The sequence below is a fragment of the Phalacrocorax aristotelis genome, chromosome 2, assembly GCF_949628215.1.
Source record: "Phalacrocorax aristotelis chromosome 2, bGulAri2.1, whole genome shotgun sequence".
Classification (NCBI taxonomy): domain Eukaryota; kingdom Metazoa; phylum Chordata; class Aves; order Suliformes; family Phalacrocoracidae; genus Phalacrocorax; species Phalacrocorax aristotelis.
Genome location: NC_134277.1, coordinates 69,605,142 through 69,622,954, shown reverse-complemented (window position 1 = coordinate 69,622,954; position 17,813 = coordinate 69,605,142). Strand labels below are relative to the sequence as shown.

General features: G+C 42.8%; 1 protein-coding gene across 4 annotated transcripts in view; it reads right to left on the bottom strand.

The window, feature by feature from the left end:
• Window positions 1-17,813, bottom strand: part of JARID2 (jumonji and AT-rich interaction domain containing 2) — a 226,433-nt gene that overhangs the window by 129,260 nt on the left and 79,360 nt on the right. The window contains exon 2 of one of the 4 annotated variants that reach the window (XM_075083959.1): window positions 11,546-11,666. The exons of the other annotated variants lie outside the window; for them this stretch is intronic. The gene's annotated coding sequence lies outside the window, so the exon portion shown is untranslated. The remainder of the gene's footprint in view (window positions 1-11,545; window positions 11,667-17,813) is intronic. 4 annotated transcript variants of the gene reach the window in all.

The following is a 17,813-nucleotide window of genomic DNA, read 5'->3' as shown; positions in this document are numbered from 1 at the left end:
TAATGAATCCCTTATGGTGAAATTTATCACAGCCAGGAAGTGCTCTCCCAGATAATTAAAAGGAGAGGGAATAAAAACCCCACTAAATTGAATGTTTCAGATATTCAAGAGAAGTTTTGTGAACCAACTTCTCTTGTTGCCATTATGGCCTTCGTTTGTGCCTCTTGGCTCAGGATTTTTTTTCCTCTGTTTTCTCTTTTTTTAGTGATTTGCATTTATTGCAGTGTTACAATGAAGTTGTACATTGATAACAATGAAGTTATTCTGAATTCATCTCAGTGTAAAGCAAAGTGGAATTTGGCCCATGGGGCATATGTTTTCTACTTTATTTTTAGGAGACAAATGCTATATTGTCAAAAGGAATACTACTGTGTGTCATATTTAGTACTTGCTTTAGTTAAAAGATTAATTCCCTAGAAAACCATTTCCCTAAAGCCTTTAGCATTCAAATAAATTAAGTCAGCAAATTGATATAAGGACATAAGTGAGATCAGGTAAATCATCATATTTTCATAAGCGTCTTTAAAAAAAAAAAAATCACTATTTGAGTATTCTTGCCCTTGAATTCCTCAAGGGCTATATCACTACCAAGCAAAAAGATTAACATTTCTAAGGCATGCCTTATTTAGGTAAGTGTACCACAGCACACTGCCACACTCCACTGGAAACACCAAAAAGCCCCATCAGTGATCCACACCAGGAGGCAAGAGAGTTCATACCATCTCCCACGTCAAAGGAGTGACCAACACCGTACAATTTAAAACAAAAAACAGCGTAGTTTAGGATGACCAGTGATAGCTTTTTCTTTGCTTGTCTAGTGAGATATTGGCATTCAGCTGCTGAATTGTGATCAAAAACACTTCTCCCAGAAAAAACTGTATGACAAATTACTGGGGGCGGGGGGCACCCAACACAATTAGTGCAGCGTAAGCAGCCAGCATTTTGGCAGCGGAATGTGCCTTTCGCACGAGGGACAAGCTACTATACTTAGAACAAGGCTGAGGTATGCCCTGGGAGCTTCAGAGCACAGGCAGCTCCAGGCCAAAAAAGCAAACTTTGTAACCCAACACCCACAGCAACAAAAAAAAAATCATCTCCCGCCAAGCATTTTAAAAGGACTAGTACATCCAGTTATTTTGTCAAACAACTCCAGCTTCCTATTTTCCTGCCAACGTAACTTCAGCCCTAACTAGAAGCGACACTAAACACGGGAGGGCTGCAGCCTGCTCAATTTTAACACAGCTTGCCAAAATACGCCCCATTTACATTCCCACTGAGTGGTAGGTATGGAGAGGAAACCCAGACAGGAGTTCCACTGACAAGGGCCTGGTGGGATGTCACACATTTCTGTTGTCACATAAACTACTTTTTAAATCCTCCAGAGAATTGTGCTTAGTTAGGAAACAGTCGTCAGCACCTCTGGCGCCCAGCCATACTACAGACACAAGTCTGCAGATGCTGCTCACTTTCTTCACCGGCATTTGTACAAATTCCTAATATAACAGGCAGCAAATGTGAGGAAGAAGATGAAGAGCCCTCTGGCCAGGCACACTGCCCCTGACTCTGAAGCCTAGACAAGCTATACAAAACCCCACCAAGAAGCAACAAAACCATTACCCTGTATTTTCACATACTTTAAGCCAGGCATACACAAGACGTGTGTAATGATCAAGCCCAGGTAACATAACCCGTACCCAGAGACATGCCACTCTCCTTCAGCCCCTGTCAGCCCGAGGCCTCTCTCCTGTGAAACACCAGGCCTGTCCTGAAGCCATGAACAAACCCTTTCCTCCACCAGACCCTGCAGTTCCCAAGAAGCGGGAAGTTGCATGAAAACACCCATCGGCTCCCGATCCCACTGGAACTTTTATCCCTGCTAAAAATGCATCAAAAAAAAAAAAAAAGAAAAAGAAATTAATCCCACTTAAACCTTGTCATGACAACTCACTGCAAGGAGCACATGGAGGTGTTTGCTGTTTCAGTAGCGACGGGGTGAAACCTGCTGACAGGACTGATCTTTACATCAGCACGTGCTGACTGACCAAGTGGCCGACTGCAGCGTGTAAGTGACCTCTGGCAGGCACAACCCATGCCCTGGGACATGCCGGTCACAGTCCCTCCTGCAGGAGGGAACGAGATGATCACCAAGAGAAACACACCAGGGGAAGTCTCTCCACACCAGAGCTCCCACCAGCCCAGTTGTACCAAGGCTGCAGCCACTGTCCTGCCTACATCACTCTGTTGTGGGCTTTCCTCACACCCATCACTTAGCTTGAAAAAAAGGTCCTCAAGTTCCCCAGCACCAAGGTCAGCAAAATGGGGGGCTAAGCCGCTGCCAACACCCGCATTCACGTGGCTCCATATGCAGGAGCAATAAAAAGGTTTCACAACCGTCAACAGCATCTTCCCCCGAGCCTGCGGCACAGAAGCAGCTGCAGGCCAGAGAGCAGCTGACTTGGAGCCCAGCTGAGCTGCTGCTCCACCACCAAAGCAGCTCCAGCTCCCCAACACATTCAACCATAATTACACAGGTCAGATTGTCTCTGCTTTGTCACGCCAGCGGAGGGAGAGCTGCTGTGCGCCCTGCTCTCCACTCACACCACCAACTGGAAGAGTTATCCCATTTTAGCAGAACAGCATACGTGCACCCTGAACCATTTAGAAATATCCTCAAGTGAAAGCCTTGAGGAATTTAATCTATGTAACTTCTAAAAGCCAATCAACAACAACAACAAAAAACCAACCCAAAAACACACATACCCCCCAAACTCAAAGGGACTGACTTAGTCGCTGCCTTTAAATATTTCCACAGGGAGTAGAAATTTGGTAATAGATGGCTCTCAAGGCTGGCAGAGAGGGGTATATCATCTAACAGCTACAACTCAAACTCAGAAAAACATAAGACAGAAGAACAATTTCTGTAACTGTGCAAGTAATTAGCCTTGAAAAGACTATGGGGAACTAATGGATTGTCCATTATTGACTTAGACCTAAAAGAGACTGAATAACATTTTAAACTATAGGTTCATCACCACAAGCCTATAGGCTTCACTGTGCAGGTCAGCTGAGATTATTACTGCCTCCCAATCTGACAGTAAGATTAGTTTATAAACTCAGTAAAACAGTAACAGACACAAACAACCAGGGAAGCCCTGGGGCACAATTTAGAAACAGAACTGTATCATTTCCTGTAAACTGCTAAATAAAAACGAATCATGCCACCTTCTTTGATATACCATTTTGGGGAACTGCATGTTGTACATTTATATCTCAACTTTGGCTACCAGGGCAGCCAAGCAACAGCTCAGCAAGTTCAGTCTGAGGGGATGGGGAAGAGGAGCACAACCTCTGCTTACCTACACAGCACGTCCCTGCACAGGATACTACCTTGCGGATAGCAGAGCAGCTCTCTTTCGTGCTACCTGGCTGGCAGCCTGCTTTCAGCTCTGCAGTTGTAGAGGTGATGTTTCTATAAAAGTGCAACAGGCTACTGCCACATACTACTAATTTGGGAAGAAATATAGAAATATATACACATGCACACATGGGTGTGTTTTTGCTATGTGCATACTAAATGTATATAATACAATAAATATACAATACATATATATATTAATATGTGTGTAGAAACTACAATATATACATATTAATATATAGCGCATACCTAAATATAAGTATAGATAGCTATAAATAATGCATCTCAATATATAAAATGTGTATGTATTTGCAATGAAATAGAAATGCACACCACCTGTACCTTTCACCATTCACTCACAGCTTAGGTGCTTGTTCACTGCGATTCAGCTGCCTAGCTTGCACACACAACCCGCGCACAGCCTTCCTGTTTCCGAAGGTATACTCAAATCCTCAAAAGAAAAAAAAAAAAAAAAAAAAGGGGGGGGGGGGGAAGGCAAAGCAGAAAGCAGGCAGAAGTGAGAGGCAGGCTTCTTGCCGCCTCCTAGGTAAGTGAAACGTCAGCCTGAAGCAGCGGGTGCTGCTGCGTGCTGGTTTGCTCCACGAGAAGCAGCAGAAGCATACGCATACGCATGACTCGAGCTTCTCCGTTCATTCATCACCAGATACAGCATTCTTCAGCCTGGCCTGACCTTGCCTTAAGCAAACAGGAGTCACAGTTCACAGGGTAAAACAGAGCTGGAACAAGGGAGAATGCATGCAGCACTCCATGCTATTTGTTTTACTTTTATGTAAATACTTTAACAGCAGTGATGGTTTTATTTTGAAAGTCAGGACTTAGTAAGGTACAAAGATACTTACAAGCATGTGTGTTATGACTCAGTGTGGCTGGCGTGTTTCCAGCTCTCTCTTTGGGTCTTTCCCAAGCACGCATCTCCTGACCCCATTCTTCATGCCAGGTTGCAGAAAGCAAAACAACAAACACAGGCCCCCTCTTTTTTCTTTTTCCAGCACTGCAGCCAATGCTTGGTTAAAATCACTGTGGCACCCAATGCCCTAAATGAATATGCTTTCATGGTTCAACAGCCCCCAGAGAGTCTTTCCCGCAGATGTAAGAAGGTCATTTTGAAGCAATGGGAAAAATAAACCACAAGCTTCTACCCTTTCCTCAAGGATATTTTGAAAGAGAACTATTTCAAAGGGTGTTTTTTTCTGTGTTTAGTTAGCAGCAAAACAAAAAAATCTGTCTTTTGCATGAAAAACAGACAACACGTTTTCAGAGATCATATAAATTGCTTTTCAGCTGAAGGAGCAAAATGGAAATGTTTGTTTACTAGATTCAAGACCTGCAACAGATTTTTGCCTTTTGGCTGTATATTATCAATGGAACACAGTTATACCTGTTTTCCTCTAAAAGCCAGACCTAAGAGAAATTGGTAGAAAACCTAGATATGCCTCCCAAGGCTGAAAGAGATCTCCTGTGCAGTCTTGGGCAAGTTACCACTGCTAAGTGCAATTAGCATGCTTATTCATTCACAAAGCCCACTTCCTCGGTATACATATGGTGCGGCGCACACCTCATGAGGAAGTCTTACTACTGTATCAACACGTGTACTTCCCCTGTTGCGTTAGCACAGGTCTCCATTGCATCACAAAGTCCAGTCAACCTTCTCACAACCCCAAATGCACATTGTACTCGCAGAGGAAAACCCCGCCATTGGCCGATCGGTGCAAACACCCTCTCTACGTAACTTGCAGGAGCAAGCAGGCTGTCCACAACCAGATGGCAGAAGCCCTTTTCAGCAGAAACTCTTACCCCAAGTTTGAACTTCTAGGGTAACGATCTGAAACCAGACTCTAGTATGTTCAACTGAAGCTATATAAATAAAGATTTTCGGCTCCTTCTGGCAGCTATTGTGCCGCTTAGACTTCTTACAGCCAAGCACAGCATTGTGCAAACTCGATATACCCATGTATACCCAAAGTAATATCCTTGCAGTCTTTTGCTTACTATCAAGGTCCCTCCACTTCCTTCTCCTCTCATAATAAAGTTCACACTTATCTAATATTTAACCTTTTAAACAAGTTTAACTATCCAGAGAGGATATAGCAGTTTCTCATTTAAAACAAACTGCTTATATTCAGTGAGAAAAAATAAAACCTCATGAATGGCTTAAGTTGATGAAGATTGATACGGCTTGGAGACTTTATAGTACAGTGACTCATGCCTTCTGGAAAATGTAATCTGTTCTGTCTAGTTTAGGAAAATAGGTCATGTTTTAAAAATGTGCTAACTAACATGAAGAAAGGGGAAATTTTCTTTATTAATGGTTCTGTTATAGCATTTAAGTGTATCTGGTAATTATAGTGACTTTTTCCCTTCTGCTTCCACAAAACTTCCCCAAAGAACTTGTGTTACATTACAGCTCCGGACTAGCAGAACCGATGTTAACACGGCAAAGAAACGATGGAGGAAAATAAAAATTTCGCTTCTTCCTGCTTGAGCACTTCTCCGGCAGCTGTCATCCCCTGCAATCTCTCGTTGGTTTGCGCTCGCTCACTGCCTCCTGCTGCACTGGGGATTGCGTTTCCTCCTTTCAGACCGAATTCTTCCAAGAGGAGCATGGGAGAGAAACGCTCTGGTTTTTGGGTCACTAAAGGCCTCAGGCACTTTTGAGCCCAGTGAGCTTCAACCTCCTCTTTCAAAAATACATTAGGGTAGAAGAATTACAGTTGAAATTTCCAAACACAAGTCACTAGTGTCTTCATACAGGCTCCAAGAATTGAGACATTAAAAAAAAAATATATAGTTCCTAACTTTATCTTAGGCCTAATAATGAAATACTTAAAAATAGCAGTAGGTTTGTGTGTTAACTGTTTCTTTTACATAAACTCAGAGGTCTCAGCAATGTTCCTGCACCTCTAGAAAACCACTACTCAATACAAAACTAGTGAAAGCTTACAAGACATCAACTGTTTCCCATGTTGGTCTGCCAAGATAAACACTTAAAAAAAAAAAAAAGAAAAAAGAAAAAGGCTAAACCCAAACAAATTCAGGGTAAAGCCAGGTCTAAAGTTTCCTAATTTATCAATTTACAGCATGACTTAAACTGCAACCATCTCTCACCATTAGCAGTGACTCCACAGCTATGACTTTCCTAGGCCAAAACAGGAATCTCATCAACCATTTTGCAAACAGAGCACCAGAGTTTCGGGCTTTGACAACAGCCGGCAGCACGCAGAAGCAAGCCACAAAAAGCCAAGGTGACAGAGTACTAGAAGCAAGAGGTGTGAAGGTAGAAGATAATTATTCAGACTGGGGGAGCAGTTTTCATAACCAGCTTAAGTGAATTCACCTGCCACCACATGGGACGCACCTGCCCCAACCCCAATGCCAGGACTAGCCCTTATGCAGCCATTCAGCCAGCTTGATTGAGGAACAGAGTTGAAATCTCACCCCAAGACAAGAAAAATTACCGTTTTCAGACAGATCAGTTCCCTTATTACTAACAATGTGGCCATATGGGAGCTACGGCTGGGGCAGAGAGAAAGGCAGGATTGGCCCTTTTCACAGCAACACACACTTGGAGGGATGCAAGCCCGTCACAACGCCAAACCGTGACAGTCACTGTAAGGAAGGGAGGGCATCACAGATGGTATTCAGGAAATTAAAACCACTTTGCTTTAATGTAACTACTGTAAACCCCAAGTATCTCATTGTATTCAGATGAACTATACCCCCTTTTTCCATGATGAATAATTTACTTTTTGAGAGTGAAAGGGAAAAATACAGAGGGCTTATCTGTTATAATGCCAGGGCCTGCAATGTTTCAGGTAGGTCACAGCCTGACAACGGTATGATCTTCTGTATGACCATCACCTGTAGCCAATTTACACCGGAGCAAAAGCCCTGCCTCAGATCTCTTATTTCGTGCTCTCTTCAAAAAAATGGGAACATCTCCTAAAATGCATGTTGAATTCTCTTTGAAAGGATATGCTGTATACAGATACATGCCTCCCAGGCAGAAACAAAAATAATTTAAGCATCATTTCCCATGTGTGTGAACAGGTCTAAATCCTTCTTAAAAGAAAAACAAACAAACCGACCTGATGGGGGACACTCACATCGCATGTCTTCACTTCTCTGAAACACCATGAAATAATGTATACTTATCTTTGATTACAGACTACTAAAAAACTACAGCTGAAACTGGATTAGAAACTTCTGCTGAAAAACAATTTATTGCATAACACAACTCTGACAGCCTGGGTTTCTGGCCACCAACTGAGCCTTTATAAAAATCTGCTGGGCGGCTGCCAAATCAGCTCTTTGAGTCTTGGCATGTCCGACATCCGAGACAGTAGTCAAGGCAGCCACATGTCCTGTGCCATCCACAGCCCTGCACTTTCATGGTTAAATGAGACCGTCAAAGAACAGAGTAGTACGAGCCATTAAACACACAAAGGTAAAAATCTCCTGCAGCTGTGGATCTGACAACTCTGATCATGCTGCAGAAGACCGAGAGCCACAGCAGGATTTTTTCTTTTTCAGGATCTGGTATTAATTTGAACATAAAAGTAGCTTATTAAGAAGAGGGGAAAAGAGAAGCGAGAAATGGTAGCAAGCTCCAAAAACCTCTGCACTCCTAGCTGAAAATTGCTGCCATTTATAAATTTCACATTCCAAATACTCTTACTCTGTCTCCAGTTCTAATTAAAACTCTCCACCAAGTACACTTCAGATAGACACATAAAACCCAGTATGCACAGAGTATTCAGCAGCTCAGTACAATTAAATTCAAATATATTCTAATTAATTTCATTTTGATTCAGCTCATATTTTTATAAGGTGTTCAAGCTCCAGTATGCAAACCATACCAATACAGTCCAATTCTGCAGTTTAAATGTCTGCTAATAAGACCTACAGATGTGAAGTTTAATATGGATAATCCAATCCTGCTGCATATTACTAATTATCTTAAGACCTTTTTCCACCCTCAAACAGAAAGCCAGATCCTTTACTTGAAAAATACTAACCATTTCTGCATGCCAAAATAGTGTCAAGGTAGTAGGGATGACAGAAAGACATAATTGGTGTGTTATACATTTGTCTTCACTATTTCTCTGGGAATTTAAAGAGATCCAATATTTTGGCATCTCAGAGTCTGAAAGGTCAGCGGTATCCGTATTTTAGAGAAGCTGGAGCACTTGTTGATGTGCTTAGCATCCATCCTCACAAGTACAACAGAAGGTTGGTGCTTATGTAATTCATTTGGTAGGACTTTGGTACCTGGATGATGAAGTCTTGCCTATAATAGGAGAAGATCTGCTCATCTATCTGCTTTCTAGGAGCGTAGTAGTACATACTAGCAAAAATCTGCCAATACAAAACTTACATTGCTCCCTCAGTGAAATAAATATACTAGCCCAAAGCCTACATAGCTTAGCTGCAGTATTTAATATAGCTGTGCCCATCAAGAACATGATGCCTTCACAGGCTTGAGGCTGGGGATGGAAGTCCCCTTGCAGGCTTGGGAAGGTCACCATATCCCTCTTGGATGACCCTGCACCAAGCAGAGCAGCTCACTCTCCTATTTAAAACTTTGCATTATGGATGAGTTGGGCTGATTTAAAGAGATAAAACAGGAGGTCTTGGCTCATCTGACTCACTTCGATGGCACTGCAGTAGAGCATGCTTATGTGAATAGCTCCACCGCCAAACCCCTGCAAGAGGACTGTGGCCAGCAGCAGGGCAGGTGGCATTGCCAAAGCTGGGGGAAGGCAAACTCTACCAAAGTGTAACTTGCACAGTGACAGACGTGCAAGTTTGCATCAATTTGACCCAAAATGGGTATTGGTGATGTGAAAAGTCCCTTGCCTTAGCTTGGAAACGTTTAACTTTGTTTCCTCCTTTTTCATGTCAGTCTTATGGGATGCCCTTCATTCAGGCAATCACCAGGTTTAAAAGTTGTTTAAAAAAGAAGGAAAAAAGTCCAAACAAAACCAAAACAACCAACCCATCTTGTCAAACTTTACACCCAGGAGGGGTAATGACACAGGCAAACATGCTGAACATATTGCTGGGAAATCTCAGGAATTTGGGGCCTGAATCAATTTTACTGAGCCAGATGGGGAACTAAATCAGTTCTATTAACACAGGCTCCTGGGATGGAGAGGCTGATACTGTGGCTAAGAGTATGACATGTTGATTTTGCTTGATGTGCTACCCAAAAAGTGATATTTTTATCAGACAATTTTTGTCCTTGTTTACATTCCCAACTGGCAGAATACCCTTTAAGCTGTGGGGGCACCTATCCATTGAAGCTGGGAGAAGTAAACTAAACCTGCACTCTTCACTCATAAGCCAATTAAAGAAGACATATGAGGAGACTCTAAAGCTACTCTGAATGTATTTTCAGGTCAGTTTAGTTACATCAGCAAATTTTCTGCACAAAAGTAAGCTACATAATCAGTGAAAGACTATGCTCTAAAGCTTTACCAAGCTCGCCCTGCAGTATTAAATGTATTTGGCTCCCAAAATACTAGCCACCAAATAAATTATGGTATTTTAGTAGCGCAGGGAAGCAAATAATAAAACCGGCATTTGCTCCAAGAGGCAATTGCTCAGTAACAAATCAGATAAATGCATCCCAGTAACTTGCCAGAAGGCCCACAAAACATTTTGCCACATAACCAGTGCCAGAGGATGATAAAAGGCATTACCTGGAACTGAAGTTGCAGCAGGTTGCTCAGGGTACCAAAGTCAAGAATTTCAGAAAGCTAGGCTGAAGCACTGCTCTGCCACACGTAAGCTTCAGTTCTTCCTACATTTAAAACATGAGGGAGGAGGAAGAGCTAATGGCTCCTAGCAACTCTTAAGATCTGGCCTGATTTGTGCAGCCATACTATGTCTCCCCACACCAGTTTAAGTAAGATAAGGGGCAGCTGGGAGGTTTGGTGGGGAAAAGGCTGGGGGGGGGGGGGGGGGGGGAAGTTCTTTCTTATGGAGATAGCAGGCTTTCCTAATTGCATTGAATGACTTTTAACACACAGCTGTTTCACAAGAACCAGATCTGTGTTAAACTGATAAGGAAAAAACTTAATCAAGTTTCGACCTTTCCATGATCTTTTCTTCCTCCCACCCCCCCACCCCCCCCCCAACCCAACAAGTCTGCATGAGAACTTTCAAAATCATGGCACAACCGTTCTTCCTTTGCTTTTGCAGGTCTCTCAGCCGGCAGCGCTGGGTCAGTGCCAGGTGGCACAGCACCGGGGCAGGGGCGATGCGCAGGCGGGGTGCCAGGTGCCCACGCTGGCACCGCTCGTGCAGCCGGGGGTCTGCAGAGACCAAGCCCCTCCGCTTCACGAGAACTGTTTGGGTTAGCGTTGTATTCCCTCATCCCTCATCCGCTCCCTGATCAATGGCAACATTCAAACTTTACTGAAGATATTAGAAGCACATCAAAGACAACCATTAAGCTTTTAAGTGCACTAATTGACATTTTAGCACTTACAAATCCATCTATGTGTTCTATCACTCAATTTAAGAGACTTGCTTCCCCGCCTGGTAAGAGTTCCCCATGTTTAGCAGGCAGAGGAGGATTTTCAAAGCTAATTTTTTCTCAGACAGGATTTTAGAGAATTCAAATTACAAATATAACGCACTTCAAAAAGTAACACATTTCACAAATTTAAGAGCTCTTCCATAAAAGCTGTAAATGGCATCACAGCTATAACTCACAGGCTTCTAAGCTCCAATGAATTCTGCAGCTGTTACAGCACATCGAAGCCAAATCATTGTTACCTTCACACCACCACAACTGAAAACCCCAGCTATGATATTACAAACTGCATGGTGCTACATGAAAGGGGGTGTGGGGAGGGGGGGGGAAGAAAAGAAAAAAAAAGAGAACCCCTGGGTGATTTTGCAGCTCCTTCCTTCTTCCTTCACAAAGCTAGCATAAAACAGACCGCTAAAACCGTGAGTGACTACTTCAGGTTTTCCTACCATTACTATCCCACAACAGGATCCAGGGGAGCATTTCAGAGCAACAACACCCCCCAACCCCCCACCCCGGATACTGTAAAATCAGAGGATACAGTACTCCCCTCCCCAGGTACAGTGACTTACAGCAGACGAGCCACTCCCCAGCGGCCAAGCCCAGCCTCTGATCGCAGAAGAGCATCTCAATGACAGCAGGTCTGGACCCTTCTTCTATTACTGTCACATACCAACATGTTCACCTTCTGTTCTGTTAGAGAAATCCTCATTCAGTCCCAATATTTAAAGCAACAAGAAAGATCAAATTAAATTCTCAGGGTTTTAAGCCGTTCAGTTCATTGCTAGATCTATTTTAGGGTCTGAGGCTGCCAGCCACCCCCACAGAATCTGCGTGCTAAACAAGGCTTTTGACAGGCTTGTTTATGCCTTCTGCAGCAATCAAAGGCAAAACATTACAAATCAAAGAACCAGCAGACAAATACAGTACTGTGTATAACAGAAACCTCAAAAAGCTAGCCAGCAGCAAACCTGCTGCTCACCGAGCCCTGCAGAGCAATACGAGATAACACGGGAAAACAGAAATCGATGGTTCAAGTAAGAACAGGCTTGAGCTCTATGTGTGCTAACATCTGCAGGCAGTACCTCTGAAGCACACACCCATCAAAAGAAGCTGATGCAGGATCACAAAACAAGGAGCAGACAAAAGTATTCATTTTCTCCAATAAAAGTACCACAGGGGAAAGGTCATAATTTAAGAATTCCAGTTTAAAGATTGCAGGGACTTTAGGTTTTTACTGGTATCAGAAAAACACCCCAAGAAAACAAGCAGGCATGGACTACGTACAGTATTACTGTGGCTGGGATTTAAATGGAGACACAAAGACTGCAGCTTGGGACCTAGGCAGTTAACACTACACAAGGCAGTTACCTCCAGTCCATGCCTTTCCTCAGAGAAGGCAAAATCATATTTTCTGTTCAATTCTTCCCTATGCTGATCATGTGATAAGGATGGAGTCAGTTTTACTCAGCGACACACACTGTGAACTGCGTCGCCCATATTTTAGCAAACCCACCACGTCAGGGAAGCATCTAAGATGTACGTTAAAATTACACCCAGAAGTGTAGTGGCACACCTTTGCTACTGTGTTCCTTTAAACCTTCCACCTCTTAAACTGTGAGTTCAATGTCAGATTATAAACATCATAAAAGCTCATAAAACTGCCAGCTCACTTCAAGATTACTTGCTCTTAGCTTTGCAAAAACATTATAAGCAGTATGAGAATTGCATCATCTCACTGCAATCATCCTGTTCGTGTCACTGGGATGGGCCAGCATTGCAGTCTTATGTTGGAGGTGGACCTTCGCAGGTGAGCTTCACAGCACCTCACCGACCTGCTAAACCATCCTGAGCAACATCCCTGACATCAGCTTCTGACTAAATCACCTGCTACTTCACCTTCCTCTTGCAAAACCTAGCTTTGCGTGTTAACAGCACAATTGACAGAGACACAAAAACCTCCTGCAACTGCAGCAAAAGCAAATGCCAAGTTTGGTGCACCTCCATGGGCCCCTCCATTCCACACAGCAGTGTCTACTTCCAGCCTTGCCAGAGGCTGAGCCAGGCAGCACAGCTGCTGCGTAGAGAGTGGGCAGAAGCACAGGCTGATAGCTACCTCCCCACACATCATTAGCATGAGGTGCTGGTTGTTTGCATTAGCCTGCACCAGGAAAAAAGAGGCAGCATTTCGTTATTTGGGCTGGGTTTCCTGCATGACCAGCCACATCATTTCACCTCTCTAGGGAAAAGACTGTGGGCTGGTTGAAAGCTGTCTGTTAGCTTCTCTGTGGAAAAGGATGGTTTTAGTGAAATGAAATTGTCATGGTGTCTAGGCAGAGCAGAGCTTATCAACCACAGGTTTATGCCAAAACATTCCAGAAAATGGCCAAATCACATCTAGTGTAACATCAAGCAATGCCACAGTGAAGTGATGGTTTAAGGCAGATCAAGTCTGTGATTTGTAGGACAGACCATACCCACCCCACCTACAATAAACTCAGTTTCCTCACGCTTCAAGCACACACCAAATCACTCTGTTTTTCAGCTTTGCTGTGCACTTGCAGAAGGCCAAACAGGGTAGCCAGAAAAGGGGAAGGGGAAAAAAAAAAAAAAAGAAAAAGAAAAAAATAGAAGAGACAAAACCAAAGACTGGATTAGAGAGCAGCAGTACATTTTTAGGCATGGATCAGCTCCTGCAGTCTCTTGGCAGAGGAGGTGGCAGCAGGGAATCATCCCAGCAAGTTTAGGAGCTGTGTTTCTGTTTATTTTAATTTGCAGTCTATTGATTTTACTGTTTAGTGAGCTCACTCATTAGTAATATTGGAACTGCAGGCTGAATGCAATGAGGGACTGGGCAAGGCAGATACACCCACCCAAAGAGAGCATCTCTTCTGCCACCAGCCTCTGGTCCCAGCAAAAGAAATGGGCCTGCTAGAGCCCAACACCATCCCTGTGGCACTGCATGCAGGCAGAAGATTAACCATCCATCCATCATTACAGTCCATTGCAATTCCTTATCAAATCTCCCTGACAGATACAAGGAGGAGGGACAGACTAGTGATGATTACACTCCTGTTGTGGGCAGGCACAAACTTGGTAGCTCGATGTGTTGCTGGGGCCATCGCAGATGCAGCAGGCACATGACTACATCCAGTCACGTTACATGAATGCAACAGCCTCTGAGAGCAGCGGCTGCAACAGGACTCAGGATGGAGCTACATATGCCTCAGGAGAGCAGATCGTGCTGAATCTTAATTAAATTTTTAAAAAAGGAAAAAAAAATGTGACTTGTTTAAATGCCTTTGCATTGCTAGGTGACCTACTCCTCCCCACGACTCCTGCATCCTAGCCATGCAAGTTGCTGCATACAGATGTAGCAGCAATGGTACGGCTTAATCAGTCAATGTTTTCACAACACATATTTCAAATATTAAGCACTTATTGAAGACTTAGAAGTTACTGTGTAAATATTTGTATTATATTATACTGCTAATGCTTCCTCGCCAACTGTGGAATTTTAAATCTATCTCGTCTGATAAAGCTTTATTTACATATCACACTGCTCTTGATACTCAACAAAGTGAACTGACTAAATTTACACCAACTCCATTCAAGGAGTAGATGTCAGGAAAGAGCAATTCAATGATTTTTTTGTGTCTGGTATGTGACTAAACTAAACCACAGGCAGTCACAAGGCTTGTTTTGGGTTGATGTTAGCTGTTTTCACTAGACAACAATGTTCATGGGGAAAGCATTGGAGAAATGCACCTTGCTCTTAAAATATCCCACAACCAGCATGGTCTACACCAGAATCGTATAGTAATTTGCTGCTCAAAATTTGGGAAGCCAGTGCTGCCCACAGACCTTACATCCACAGCGCTGCTGCAGTCTGCTTTAGCCCTCTGAAGTGCTCCCAGGACGCTGCAATGATGCCCCCAGGCAGTGCAACAGCCCTAGGGGTACCAGAGCTATTTCCAGGGGGGAGAGGCAGGATTTCATCCACCCATTCGAAGTGGAGGCAAGTTGAGTTTGTCACTCCTTTATTTGGGTCAGATTATCACCTCCCACTATTTTACAAGAGGAAGGCCTTGAGAAGCTGCTAATGCTCAGACAAGCAGCTAATGCTTGGGAAAACATGATCAAGACGCAACCAGCAGCAAATGCAAACACCATTATTAGTCCCAGACAAAGTACCTTATGTGGGAAAAATAACAGCCACCAAAACGCGGTGACGTTTTTCACAATTTCTGAAAAAGATGAGAGATTTTAATGGGCTGTTTTTCCACACATGCATTAGGAAACACTCACTGTGCAAACCCCTTTTCCACCCTCTCCCTTCCTCCCCCCAAAAAACCCTAAAAAGCAAAAAGGAGACTTATGGGACTCCATATCGTCTCCAACAGTTGATACCAAGTTGATCATCACATCAGCTTTGAAAAAATCTGTGCGTCTAAAGCACCCGCTGTATTGAAGAAAACCCTGTAGTGCAGTAATCTGTTTACTCACTGAATCCGACTCGCAGTTTTATTCTTTATTTTACATACTGAATGAATATTTACTCTCCGATGAATTTAGTTAGACTTGCACAATCGTATGTTGAAAAGAGGAAAAAAAAATGGAGATGAAGTCGCATGCTACCTTTCGACAGCTCTGCCAGCTGGAAATATGCCATCAATTGTCTGTTCAGTACGTGACACGAAAGCTGAGGAGCCTGCTTAATAGGAATTCACTCAATTTCACCATGTTTACTTCAGGTTTAAGAAAATGGCCATGAAGAAGATAGATTAAATATTTCTCCTTTTATGAATATCCTCCTGTCTTATTTTGTAACAAGCTTTTAGCCTCATACCAAGTTTATGACATTTCTAATTTAAAAATGTTACAGAAATTGGAAGAACAAAGTAGAAATGGAAATATTAGCAGAATTGAATTTTCCTTCGTTTCAAAACCTGAAAAGTATCATACTGAGAAAAAAAAGTATGTCCAAGCATTGTGTATGTGTTACTACCAAGCTATCCATTAATTAAATATATGTGCATTTCTGTTCTGGAGAAATATGTCCTGCTTCCACAGAAAGTCAAAGACATGCATAAACAAAGAGCAGAAAGGAGCAATTTTTGTCAGCCAGCTTATTGAAGAAAACCAAAATTCAGTGCATGGCACTTTTGCACAAGTCCTTCCCCTCCCTTTTGCTCTGCACAGGAAAGGACATACAGACGTACACACAAAGAAATACATGACACATATTCCCCATGAGTTGCAGCGTCTCCAGCTTCAGGTTACTGAGCTCAAGCTTGCTATCGCTCACAGCCCCGTGACAGTGGGCCAATTTACTAGCCCCAGCCTACCACAGACAAATAAACAAGCAGCACGTTGTTCGCAGACATCTGTCTTATTTTTTCCTCCTTACCACTCAAGAAATGCTACTAATATACCAATTACTTAACCATATAAATCTGAGGTTAATAAAAAGACCATGCTTTGAGTGACAATATCTACTTTGCCATCGCAGAACTAACTCTTTATTCCCTATAAATAAATGTTATTATCCCGGAATTGAACTCTAAGTGGTGAACTAGTAGCTTGCTTTCTTAGATGCTTCAGTACATTAAGTGCTTTGCATTATGGGCAGATCAACTGCCCATTCACTAAGAAAGGTTACCAAAGTGACGCTGTAATCTCATTTAGCTCCCCCAGTGTTTATCTTCTACGGCCAGTCTTGGATAGCAGGGAAAACAAATGTGCAAGAATAAAGCTGGGACATTCAAATGTGGAAAGGGAAGAGAAAATATTTACCTCCTAGTTTAGAGATCCTTTTGCTCCAGCTACCTCACCAAAATGGTATGGTGCTGAAACTATGAAGAGGCAGAAAGTGATTTACAGAACAGAAACATTTTGAAACATAGATGAAAAAAGAAGGACAATCAAAAAGCTGTGAAGTAACTTAATTAGTAAACAATCTAATGCATTTTACAGCAAATCTCCTTGGGTAAAAACTCGGATCCATGACCACAAATACATAAGATCGAGGCAATGAAAAGGAGGACAAAAAAGCATAAGCCACAAAGTTTGAAACCAGTCATTCACTTCGCTCCTTTTTTTCTCTGTTTCTACACTGTAACTCTTGCCAGGGGTGGCAATCGGGGAAGATCTCCACAAAACCCCTGCTTCCTGTAATCATAAAACCCCTCGTTCCTGTTGCAGAATGGGTTTCTGACCTGAAAACTGCTGCCACTTGGAAAATGGAGACAGAAAAGGAAAAGCTCAAAATTTACCTCAAGAAGGACTGAGAAGGGAAGGGCAGTAAGAGAGAAACAAACAAACAAGGTTACTGTGCAAAAATAACATATTTTGCCTCAACCAGGTAAGAAACATGAAATACTAATGAAAAAAAGATAGTTAAGATAAATTGAACCAAATAATCTGGCAGTGAGAGAAGGCTAACCAGACACTTCAGTTTAGGCAAAACACCAACCCAGGGAACAATTTCTACCTTTTGACAATAACCAGCCTTTGGTGCATGGTGTGCTGCAAGTGGAGACCTGCTGAGCAGGGAAGAGTGGGAGATCAAGGCTGGCTGAAAGGCCAGCACAGCACTGGGGAACCTAAGGTGTACATCTGAGTTTGCAGAACTAAGTCTAACAATTAAGGCATTCCCAGACATCAAAGTATTTAATATTATGATGCTGTGTACAGTAAGCCACTGCTGAACACCATGTCCAATTTCACCCACAAATTAATCATTTTTACGTGGACTTTATAGAAGCTAATGCGTGCTTGCCGAGCTCTGCTGAAATCACCCTTTCGCTTTGCTTTGCAGACACACATAACTAGAAACAT